Consider the following 12,130-nt stretch of genomic DNA (forward strand, 5'->3'; position numbering starts at 1 on the left):
TCCAGAACCTCCCCACTAAACACCAGTCGGTTCTACTGGACCCACTGGGTGGTGTCGCTGGATAAATCCCACACAAATGAGACTTTATTCTTCTGGATTTGACTTTACAGCTGTAATTAAATCCCTGGTGACGAGTCAGGAGTTTGCATCATGTTCGTTATGAATCATAACTGAGTTTTCATTCAACACTCAGTAGGTTATGACTCGACAAAAGGAAGGAATGTGGAAACACGTTACACGCTCACTAAGGTTCTCCTCTGTCGCTTGTTTTCAGTGAAAAAGCACAAAAGTTTCTATAATTTTACATAAAATCTGTAATAATAAAAACATTAGCTGAAGCTGTGATTCATAGAGGTGGCCACACCAGGTGGCAAAGTCAACAAAATAAATAAAAATTATACATAAACATTTCAAAATTATGAAGTAGAATTTTATTCATAGACTCACTTGTTCTTATTTATTCACGGGGTTTTTCATTCATGTCTTGATGGAAGAAGGTGACTCTGTGTGCCTTTGTTTGACTTGGACTGGATTCACTGGGGCTCCAGGGGCGTAGACAAAGTTTTTCTGGGGTGGCCATGGCCCATTCCCACGCCCCCCTCTTGGGGGCGCCACAGTTAAAATGTGAAGTAGAAAACTCTCCACTAATTCCAAAATCACGAAAACATCATCACATTGTGATATTAAGTTAAAAAAAATCATATGTTTGGGCAGTAAATCTGACACACAGCTACATCCGCTAACAGTGATGGACTAAAAGCTGCTTCTCTCAGCCCAAAATTAAATAAAACTATAGATATATTTGTTGTTGAGCTAATATGTCTATTTATTCAATAATTTAGCAACAAAAAAGAGGTTTTGGAATTTAAAATATGGCTTACTTTGTCAATTTTTGATTAAAATGTGATTAATTACAGCTCCTGCAATTAACTTGATTAAAAGTTAAAATCAAGCACCGCCACTATTATATGTAAAAGGAAAAAATAGAAGTCAATAGTGACCGACTGTCTAAAATCAATATTTATTCTATTTTCAAGTGAATTCAAAGAAACTTACCTCTGACACCTTGACCTGTTAGCCAAAAAGTCTTATGGATGTCTGGGAGCTTAAATGTATTTACTTGTTGCTGCCTCTTGGCCAAAAACTGGTTTTCAATCTGAACAGAATTTTATTCTGGTAGAAAAATAAAAAGAGTATAGCTGAGAGGAAAAGGTGTTGGAGCTGGGAGGTGAGACGAACCAAACGGGAACTCATCAACATCTCCTTCCTGCTTGCAACTTGCAGCATGTCAGCTGCTGGAGAAGGTGGAAACCTCTCACACGTCTGCAGAGACGAACCGCGTGTTCACACCGACCCGGCTGGCCCCAGGCCCGGCAGAACCGACCTGGTTCTGCAACGTTTCATCCTGTGACGCATAATTGACTGAACTTCTCAGGAGCCAAAGCAAAACGAGCAATACTTTAATAGCACAGCCTCTGCTGGAGAATTGGACCATGGGGAATTAATTTGGGAAAAGCAGCAAACAAAGTGGGCAATTTGGAGCCGAGTGAGCAGAGAGAGATTAATGACTTCCTCACAACACAGAACAATTGATCACAACGGAGCAAACAGAACCACAAGAAGACAGGAGGTTCAATGAGACGTTTGCCAACGTTCAGTTCAGTCCGTTTTAACCCAACTCCAGGCCGCATTAACCTGACTCCAGTCCGTTATAACCCGACTCCGGTCCGATTTAACCCAACTCCAGTCCGCTTTAACCCGACTACGGTCCGTTTTAACCCAACTCCAGGCCGCATTAACCTGACTCCAGTCCGTTATAACCCGACTCCGGTCCGATTTAACCCAACTCCAGTCCGCTTTAACCCGACTACGGTCCGTTTTAACCCAACTCCAGTCCGCTTTAACCCGACTCCGGTCCGTTTTAACCCAACTCCAGTCCGCTTTAACCCGACTCCGGTCCGATTTAACCCAACTCCAGGCCGCATTAACCCGACTCCAGTCCGTTTTAACCCAACTCCAGTCCGCTTTAACCCGACTACGGTCCGTTTTAACCCAACTCCAGTCCGCTTTAACCCGACTCCGGTCCGTTTTAACCCAACTCCAGTCCGCTTTAACCCGACTACGGTCCGTTTTAACCCAACTCCAGGCCGCATTAACCCGACTCCAGTCCGTTATAACCCAACTCCAGGCCGCATTAACCCGACTCCAGTCCGTTATAAGCCGACTCCAGTCCGTTATAACCCAACTCCAGGCCGCATTAACCCGACTCCGGTCCGTTATAACCCGACTCCAGTCCGTTATAACCCAACTCCAGGCCGCATTAACCCGACTCCAGTCCGTTATAACCCGACTCCGGTCCGATTTAACCCAACTCCAGTCCGCTTTAACTCGACTACGGTCCGTTTTAACCCAACTCCAGGCCGCATTAACCCGACTCCAGTCCGTTATAACCCGACTACGGTCCGTTTTAACCCAACTCCAGGCCGCATTAACACGACTCCAGTCCGTTATAACCCGACTCTGGTCCGATTTAACCCAACTTCAGTCCGCTTTAACCCGACTACGGTCCACTTTAACCCGACTAAAGTCCGCTTTAACCCGACTCCAGTCCACTTTAACCCAACTCCAGTCCACTTTAACCCGACTCCAGTCCGTTATAACCCGACTCTGGTCCGATTTAACCCAACTTCAGTCCGCTTTAACCCGACTACGGTCCACTTTAACCCGACTAAAGTCCGCTTTAACCCGACTCCAGTCCACTTTAACCCAACTCCAGTCCACTTTAACCCGACTCCAGTCCGTTATAACCCGACTCCGGTCCGATTTAACCCAACTCCAGTCCGCTTTAACCCGACTACGGTCCGTTTTAACCCAACTCCAGTCCGCTTTAACCCGACTACGGTCCGTTTTAACCCAACTCCAGTCCGCTTTAACCCGACTCCGGTCCGCTTTAACCCGACTCCGGTCCGCTTTAACCCAACTCCGGTCCGCTTTAACCCGACTCCGGTCCGCTTTAACCCGACTCCGGTCCGCTTTAACCCGACTCCGGTCCGCATTAACCCAACTCCGGTCCGCTTTAACCAAACCCGACTCCGGTCCACTATAACCCGACCCCAGTCCACTTTAACCCGACTCCGGTCCGCATTAACCCAACTCCGGTCCGCTTTAACCTAACCCGACTCCGGTCCGCTTTAACCTAACCCGACTCCAGTCCACTATAACCCGACTCCGGTCGGGTTATGCTAATTGAATTCTAATCTGAACTCTGGTCTGTCTACACATATCAACTTTATTTTGGTAAATTTACAACATTACAAAAATGAAACAAATTAATGGACCATTTTACAAACTAATAATTCACCAAAAAAGCAACTGGGTACTTCCTAATACTATTCCTTAGCCAGCCAGCAAGCTTCAATATTTAATACTGGAGATCTCCAAAAGCAGGAAGTGGACTGCAGCGCAGGACATTCTAGATAAATACAACCAAAGCTAACGTGCTAGCCTAACGCTAGCAGCAGAAATGGCTCCTGCTCTTTAGCCAATGACTAAAGAGAGCATTATGAGGTGTAAAATCTTCCCGATCAGACGTAGAGGAACACATCGCTCCACAGGAATCTGTGGTTTGTGATTTCCACCACAGCAGCCTTGGTGTTTCCCTGCAGTCTGTCGTCTGGCTGCCTGTTTCTGCATCGCAGCAGGAAGACCAGCAGTCGATAACCAGCAGCAGATGTGAGGCCGACGTGTCCTCCACCAATTCTCCTGGGTTTGAAGACATCATGGCATCCAGCTGTTTCCCTGACGGCCCTCCGCTGCAGGAGTCCGGCTCCAGTCAGATCGCTGCAGCTAGAAAACATGCAAGAACCTCAGAAATGTTCCTAAATCAGACCCAGAGGAGCTGGGAGGCGGAGTGCAGCCGCAAAACTGATTGTCACGCACAAAATATATCATATCAGGCTGTAATTTATGGAAAACACTGCAGAAAATGTTCAGAAAGGAAAAAGTATTACTTGATCTGATTAAACAATCTGCAGAGTAAATATTTTTTTATTGTAACGGTTTTGTTATGATGTTGGAGCTGCTTCTCCTGACTCCGCATCCTCTATATTAGTACATGTGGAAAGGTGTGAAGCTTTTTTCTGTTGGACCGTTTTAAAGTGAAAGTTGAATGTTTTTGGGTGAAACTCGTTGACATGGAGGGTGGATGATCTGTAACGAGTCCTGCTGACGCGCTGCTGCCTTGTCTAACAGCTTCCATTAGCCACTTGTTGGCGTCTGTCCCTCCACGTTACCGTTAAGTCTCTGGACGGGGAAGGTAAGTGAAGCTGTCACTGGTGGACACGCTGGAGGTGTGTGTGTGTGTGTGTGTGTGTGTGTGTGTGTGTGTGTGTGTGTGTGTGTGTGTGTGTGTGTGTGTCTGGCTGGTCTGTCAGCTGCTTTGTTAGTACATTCGGTTCGACGTTTTGTGGGATAGAATCAGGATCTGAACCTCCATGTTCTTCATTTGTTGTTATAAAGGTGACTGTGACCTTTGAACTCTGCTTAAAGGAAACTTTAATGCACTTCCTGTCACATCATTTTGTGTTCAGTAAAAGTAAAACTGATAAAAACTTGGAAAAATATAATTTAATATTCATAGCCTTTGAATAGGCCTAGACAGTAAATCGTAGCAGTTTATCTCATGATTGACTTGTGATCAATATCAATAGATAATACATTTTATAGAATATTCACTGAACTCCAATCCAGAACCGCACGGCATTCTGGGAGATTTAGACAGAGGAAAGGCTTTAGCTGCTAAGCCTCTCAGGCTAGCTAAGGGTGGTGGAATCAACTAACTCACTCTTTCTTTGGTTGCCTAGCAACAGCCTGCTGGATAACAGGCAGTTTCAAGTTGCCCTTCAGTTGCCTAGCAACAACCTGTTGAGTGGGCCGCAGCAGTTTCAAGTTTCCCCACTTTGTCTCAAAACTGCTAAAAAATAAAAAACAACGTTGTGAAATGGAAACTGGGTAAAACAGGAAACATGATGTCACCAGTTTAGCAATATTTCAGATATTTAAAACAAAAAAACCTAATCAATAATTATCTATATCGACTTATACGAAACTCTTATTGTGAAAGGTTTTTCTGCCATATTGTCTTTTGAACTTTGTAATATTTGTCACATTACAACCACATAGCAATGTTTTAGTGGGACATTATGTGTTTTAGCATCATTATGAAGCAAAAGAACATGGATGCATGATTTTCACATTTTCTTTGAAAACAATAAATCTGAAAAGTGCGTCATGCAGTTCACCAACTTGTAGAATCATTTTTTTTCAACAATTATATAGCTGCAAATCTGTGTATAGTTTAAAGTAAATAAATAATTTAATACTGGCAGATTATTTATTGATTATTTCACTTATAACCAGGGAAAATGTTTTAAACAAACTAGTGGAACTAGAACTATTTAATATTATTCACTTGAAAGAAGCTCCTGTACTCTGCTGAAGTCGCCTGTTAGTAACTGAACACTAGACAGTAAATACTTGGTCAGATTTAGTGTTTTGCAGTGCATTGATGCATTTTCTCCCTCTGAATCTGTATTTGGATACATTCGTAGGAAACTGGTAAATATGATGCAAGGCTGCTTCATTTTCCTTCTATAGATCCAAAGTAAATGATAAAAGTGAGTGTGATGAGCGCTGATTGGGTGTTTTCTGCTCTGGAGCTGCAGGATCCATGTTTACATGCAGCGCGGCGTTAAATGGAGCGGGGGACGTTGGATCATAAATCTGTGTTGCTCTCAGGTCTCTGGGCCCTTCCAGCCCAGTTTAGCCTATGCGAGGCCCTCAGTGCACATCCAGCCTGACCCAGTTAAATCCAGAGTAAAGAGGAGCCATAGCCCACTTTGATCAGATGCAAACCAAGCTCAGGGAAACTCTGATGCAGCTGCTCACGATGATTTCATCTCAATGCTTCTGACAAACATGAAAAAACCTGAAAGCTGCATGAGCAGTCAGAGTTTCTGGAGGTGGCAGCATAATGACCTGGGCTCTCCGTGGCGCGAAGCTTCGTAGATGAATCAACGGGAACTGAGATGAAAGCAGCGGATATTAATGGGTGGAAATGATTTTATTTACCCATTTAGCCTGTGATTAGCATGGTTAGCATGTTTGTGTTTGATGAGACGTTCAGAGGAAACTGAGTCAGACAGAGAAATCCACTGGTTCCTTCATGGATTCACCAGTAAGCTGAATAAAACTCAAACATTTCTCCTGATTTGACCAAGTATTGGTTTGGTTACCGATCAGAAACATGCAACAGATCAATAGGGCCAGGCTAAGAAAAAAGTTTATTACATTTTGACTTTATTTTTGTAATATTTATTGTCTCACGATTCTCAGATTATGAGATATGAGATAATTCTCATAATGATTTTATTTTCGTGATATAAATAGCAGTTTTCTGGTAATTCTACCACTTTATTCTTGTTGTTTTGACTTTATTCTCTGAGGTTTTTCTTGAGTTTTTACAACTTTATTTTTGTGATATAACTTTATTCCCATATCACAACTTTATTCTGGTGTTTTCCAACTTTATTCTAATACTATTACAAATTTATTGTGGTGCAACGTTTTTGTTTGTTCAATTTCACTATATTCTTGTAATCTAAATAAAATTCGTAGCGTAGGCGTAATACTGGCTCGTAGGAATGTGAATCATTGAGATTTCAACGTTAAAACATGAGAAAATTCACAAACAGAATTTTGAACGATGAAAACTTTCAGGATTTAGTCGTTACACTACAAAATTCATAACCTTTAAATTTTAAAGTCACATTTTGTCACATCTCAACCTCAGACTGAAGCGAAAGGCCGATTGCGTGTAACACTGCGTCAGAGCGCCCCCCCCAGGCCGATGGTTAGCGTAGCATCGTTCATATGGCGGCACCTTGGTCCGCCCCGGGTCGGAGTGTTTTCGCGCTGCAGGCGCTCCAAACGCAGCCGTCGGCTGCAGACCCAGTCAAACGCAGCGAGATGGAGGACAGATCTTGGCCGCTCCACTTTTGCAGGATGTAAAAGTGGGACAATCTGTTCCTTGGATGATCTCCAATTCTACTTTCCGGGGACCGATACACTGAAAATATATCTATACACAAGCTCTGTCCTACATTAGAGGAGAGTGAGGGAGAGACTGACGGAGAGAAGTGATAAGTTAGAGGTCTTCATGGCGCATTGTGCCGGGCTGAAGGCGCAGACAGGCAGCAAAATGTTTCAGCAGATCTTTCAATGAAAGGAAAGCAGACAGCCTGCATTACTTTACATTAAATTACTTTACCTCAGTTTGACCTCTATGTGGGGAAGATAAAGAACGGCGACGTGCAGAAACAGGAAGTGGAGTCATTGTTCATCTTTTCATAAACCAATGATGCCCAAACTTTTTGCTATTAGAGCCAAAATGTCGAGATAAGATTACTTAAGGGCCACATTTTGTTCTTTACTAAAACTGAACTATCCTGAGACATTTTTATTTTTTTATCTATTCAATAATATACTAATTAGACAATATTTTCATGAAGCAAAGTAGTTTCATTTTTGTAGAAAAGGAGTTTCTACAAAAACGTAGAAATTCCTTCAAACTTTTGAAGAAATTTCTGCAAGTTGTTTATCTAATTCAACCAATAGTAACTGAATTAGATCAGGATGTCCAACATTTGTTTCCTCTCCTAAATATTATTCACTAATTATCTCCATTCCTTCTTCCAGTCGGCCATGTTTGTTTACGCTTGTTTCCCGTCTCACATCTGAATTTCGGTGATTCTTTAGCTGCCCCTGTGTGTTTTGGTTGGATGGGACTCAGCCAACGCCTGCTTCATGTGGCCCGCTCAGCGTTTATGAGGCGCCATAATGAGCAGCAGTGTCCGATGCAGTGGAGATAATTCAGGCACATAGAAAGGTGAAGAAGTTTACATTTGGCTGAGAAACTGATGATGTTCAGGGACCAACAGCCGGGATGGAGATGCTGTTGCTGCAGAGAAAAGCAGCTAAATTAGGACAAATGAAGTCCTGCTTCTATGATTTCTGAGGGAAGTATTTCAGGAGGTTAATTACCCCAGTTATTATAGTTTCCACACAACTTATTCCTTCCTTTTCTGATGTTACACTTTCATTTGGCCTTCACTCTCACCTTCCTTTCCGCTGCTGTAATCCCCTTTCTGCTTGAATCTGACTACTCTGCTTTATGCAAACTAAACTCATGTTTCTCTCCTGTGAATCCTCCCATCACTTTTACATCCCAATTAGTTTTCTCCTGGCTGCTCTCTGCCGCTCTCTGGCCTGACTTGCGAATGCTCGACTCTGTTCAATATTTAATGAGCCTTTGTTCATAAATCAGCCGCCTGTATTCCCTCACGGTGAGCGTGAATGATGGCATTAAAACCTGAGTGTTAACAAGCCGTTCTTAGTCAGCTTTTCATTACTGAAGCTTTTGCCAGAAATTTGATTCCTTTTTTGCTGCATATATATCATTAAAACATTTTTGCTGGTAATATAACATCGATATTATTCTAATATTATGACTTTTTTCTTGTAATAAAAAAAATCTTAGCATGGCCCTAATCATTAAGAATACAACCCAATTTCAACATTATATATTATATTATTTACGTTGTTTGTCTTGTTTCATTTTGTTCTTGTGTGTTTCTTGCTTTAAATTATTTCAAACCAGAGAAACTGCAAGAGGAAACAGAACTGCTGTCTTCACCCCCTTCAAAATAAGAGCATGAATGTAAACATCTTAATGACTTGAAGAATTTGTAACATTCAATAATAAAAACTTCAACACAGATGTCAAACTTCATTCACCTGAAAGTTTACAAAACAAGCGATCTGTAGTTTATCTGTAAAAAGTTCACCTATGGGAAGCCAAGTGTGCTAAATATTTTTAAAGTTAGCAAAAGCGCTAATGCGGTGAGCTGATATTAGCTCTGCTGTTAGCAGATTAGCAGAAGTGAGCCCACCACCGGGTTCCAATATCTGGAAATTCACTGATACAACTTTGATGTTGGTTTTTGGAAATTTGTTCTGAAAATCTTTATTTGTTCAGTTCTTATTTTGCTGTGATAAAATAAAACCATCAAAACATAAATAAATATGAATAATTTATAGGGCTGTGAAAACTGTTTCCCCAAAGTTCTCCTTTTTCACTGATAAAAGGCAAAAAAAACAAAACAAAAAACAGTGTCCTAGTCCAAGTCTGGAGTCTATTCCAGTTGAGATGACCTTAAATAATCCTCCAGTTTGGCCGAGTGAAACCAAACAATGACAGTTTGTTTTTGGGGGCCGTTACGTTTTGCTGCGGAGCGTTGTTTGTTTCACCAACAACTAAAATGCATTTCTAAGATTTTTACAGTGAACGAACCCGTAATACTTTACAGAACCCAAACAGAACCTGATTAAACTGGGACGGTGCAGCGAAGAACTGAAACACAACAGCAGTGAATGTTTGATCGTTTGATCATGTTTTTCTGGGTAAAACAGATTAACAGAGAAAGAATATATATTTTATATCTTAAATGTGAAATGTTCATTTTTTTTGCAGAATTTTGGCCAAATTCTTTTTTCATCTTTACCAGATTCTGTAACAACCGATATCCTGAGTCAGCAGGAGGAACCATATGACCTGTGACGTAGCTGCACCCAGTGTTGGCTTCTTCTGTGAAGTTGCTAAATGATGAGTCTTATTGTTACTGAGGATTAGCTAAAACTGTGGCCACTGACGAAGAGCAAGGGTCAAATATATATTTTTTAAATCCTGTTTGAGGAGTTTGCTTAGACCCAATAACCTACCAAGCATACAGTATCTCTGGACCGGGCCGTTGGCGCTGGTCCAGAGCTACAGCGTCTTTAAAAGAAGCCATTTCAGCAAATGGCTTCTTTTAAAGAGTTTGTATGCTCCAGTTGACAATTATTCAATTATTAAATTAGTTAATATTTCATAATTGATTCATTATGGTGAATCATTTCAGCCCAGCTGATGATGAATTAGTTTTATTTTATTAACTTACAGTTTTAAATGAACATGTTGGCATAAAAGTTTATTTTTCAATGAGCAGCTGAGCGTCAACCAACCATCCATAGATGCATCAATGTTGTGTTTAATGAATATGAATGCAGTGCCTTAATAGAATATTATATTATTTTCTTAAAAGTAAAAATTGATCATCTCTCTTTGGTTTCCTTTAAGAGATAATTCCTCAGATTTATTTGACGGATGGAAATGCATCATTCTGTTTGTTTTGTTTATTCTGACTTTGGGTTTTAAAACAATCTCTGATCCTCTCAGATTATTAATGCCATCTCTTTTAATAATCTTATTTGCAAATCAAAATGTCTCATAAATGTTTTATCTTCAGTGTGTGCTTACAGTTGCCACCAAGTTTACTTTTTTCCATTTCATCTCCCATCAGATTTGTTGTTTCTGTTGAATTTAACAGGACAATTATCAAATTAAAGGTGGGAAAAGTTTTTAAATAATTAATCAAGGTCTAACTTTTAAATATTTCAGTCTGGGGTTTACAGCGTTGAGCTGCTGGCTGTCATTTCCTCTCAGCTCAGCGTTGTTGGACAAGCCAAAAACCTAACGAAGGTTAATGAAGCAAAGTCACAGAATCATCTTCAGCAGGTCTTCCTCCACCGCCACTCATTGCCAGCGGCGGCGATCAGCGTCTCAATGACTTAGATCGCTGTCCTGATTCCAGTTGTGTCTCTGCGGGATCCATCTGTCCATCTGTCCGTCTGTCCATCCGTCCATCTGCGCTTTCTGATACTCCTGGATTCAGAGCGTCAGCCTGCCAGTCACATACTGGGAGATCCCCGGCGTCTCTCTTCACCAGCCAGCCAGCCGTTGGCGCCGGTCCAGACCTGCAGCCGGACTGAAGAGAAACCAGGACACGACACAAGCAGGCGCCAGGATGTGAAATGGGATGTGCAGCGAACCTAAAGCTGCTTCACATCCTGCCTGTTGCAGCTTGTAATCAGTTTCTCCCCAACATTTTCCATCTGGACTGAGTTAACAGGAAGACATCCGAGTCCTTCATCCACAGCCGTCTGTTATGTCAGGACGGATATTTCCCCTGGATGTCCTAAGGACAGAAGATCGTCTCCTGACTGTGGAGAGTTCAGGTCACATACAGGACTTCATCAGCTGGAATGGAATAAAATACTTCCAAAAATAGCAATTTAGGCAAAAACAGGTTTACACAGAATAAACTGAAAAATAATGAGTGCAGCATATCTTCTGATCAACCGATCACGTTTATTTGTAGAGTATATTTCAGCAACAAGGCAGCTCAAAGGTTTTTACGTCATATAAACACAACAAGTCAGAAAAGCATCATCTAGTCACCAACTGAGAAACCAACATTAAACATCACATTCTGTCCAGTCCCACCATCAAAATCATCAACATCCATCAACATGTTGGTCAGTGTTCCAGTGATGTGCAGCTCTACCAGCTGGTTTCAGTCTGGATTTAAAGGAACTCAGTGTTTCGGCTGTTTTTCAGTTTTCTGGTTTGTTTTTAGATTTGTGGTGCATAGAAGCTCCAGCTTTATCAAACATTGTTTAAATGTCATAATTTATATCATCCAAGTATCTTCAGAGTCTTTGTGGATGGTGATGCTGTGGACTGCAAGGATCTCCAGCAGCAGTCAGTCTGGCAATGACTTTAAGCCTCTGACTGAAGACTGTTGCTGTAGGACAGGCGTGTCCAAAGTCAGTCCTAGTGGCCCGGCATCCTGCATGTTTTAGTTCTCTCCCTAGTGGCAGTAACAACCTCTTCAGCAAGTCAATGTTCTGCTTAGGCCTCTAACGAGCCATCATTTGATGCAGGTGTGCTAAACCAGGGAGAGACTAAAACATGCAGGATGCCGGCCCTCCAGGACTGACTAGCATTTCCAGCTGTATTCAGACAGGTTGCTATGGAAACGGCCGAAAACCAAAACACAGCAGTTTCTCACTTCAGGCTCACATAGAGGGATTATGTGTTAATCAAAACGGCCAATGGGAGCTCAAAGAGCCAGAGTGCCTTTAAGGTGTTACCGGTTGCCATGGTTACCCATCGTTAAGTTGGTGTTTTAAT

This window comes from Poecilia mexicana, unplaced genomic scaffold (assembly GCF_051168715.1).
Source record: "Poecilia mexicana isolate PSO_F unplaced genomic scaffold, ASM5116871v1 scaffold_19, whole genome shotgun sequence".
In the NCBI taxonomy this organism is placed as follows: Eukaryota; Metazoa; Chordata; class Actinopteri; order Cyprinodontiformes; family Poeciliidae; genus Poecilia; species Poecilia mexicana.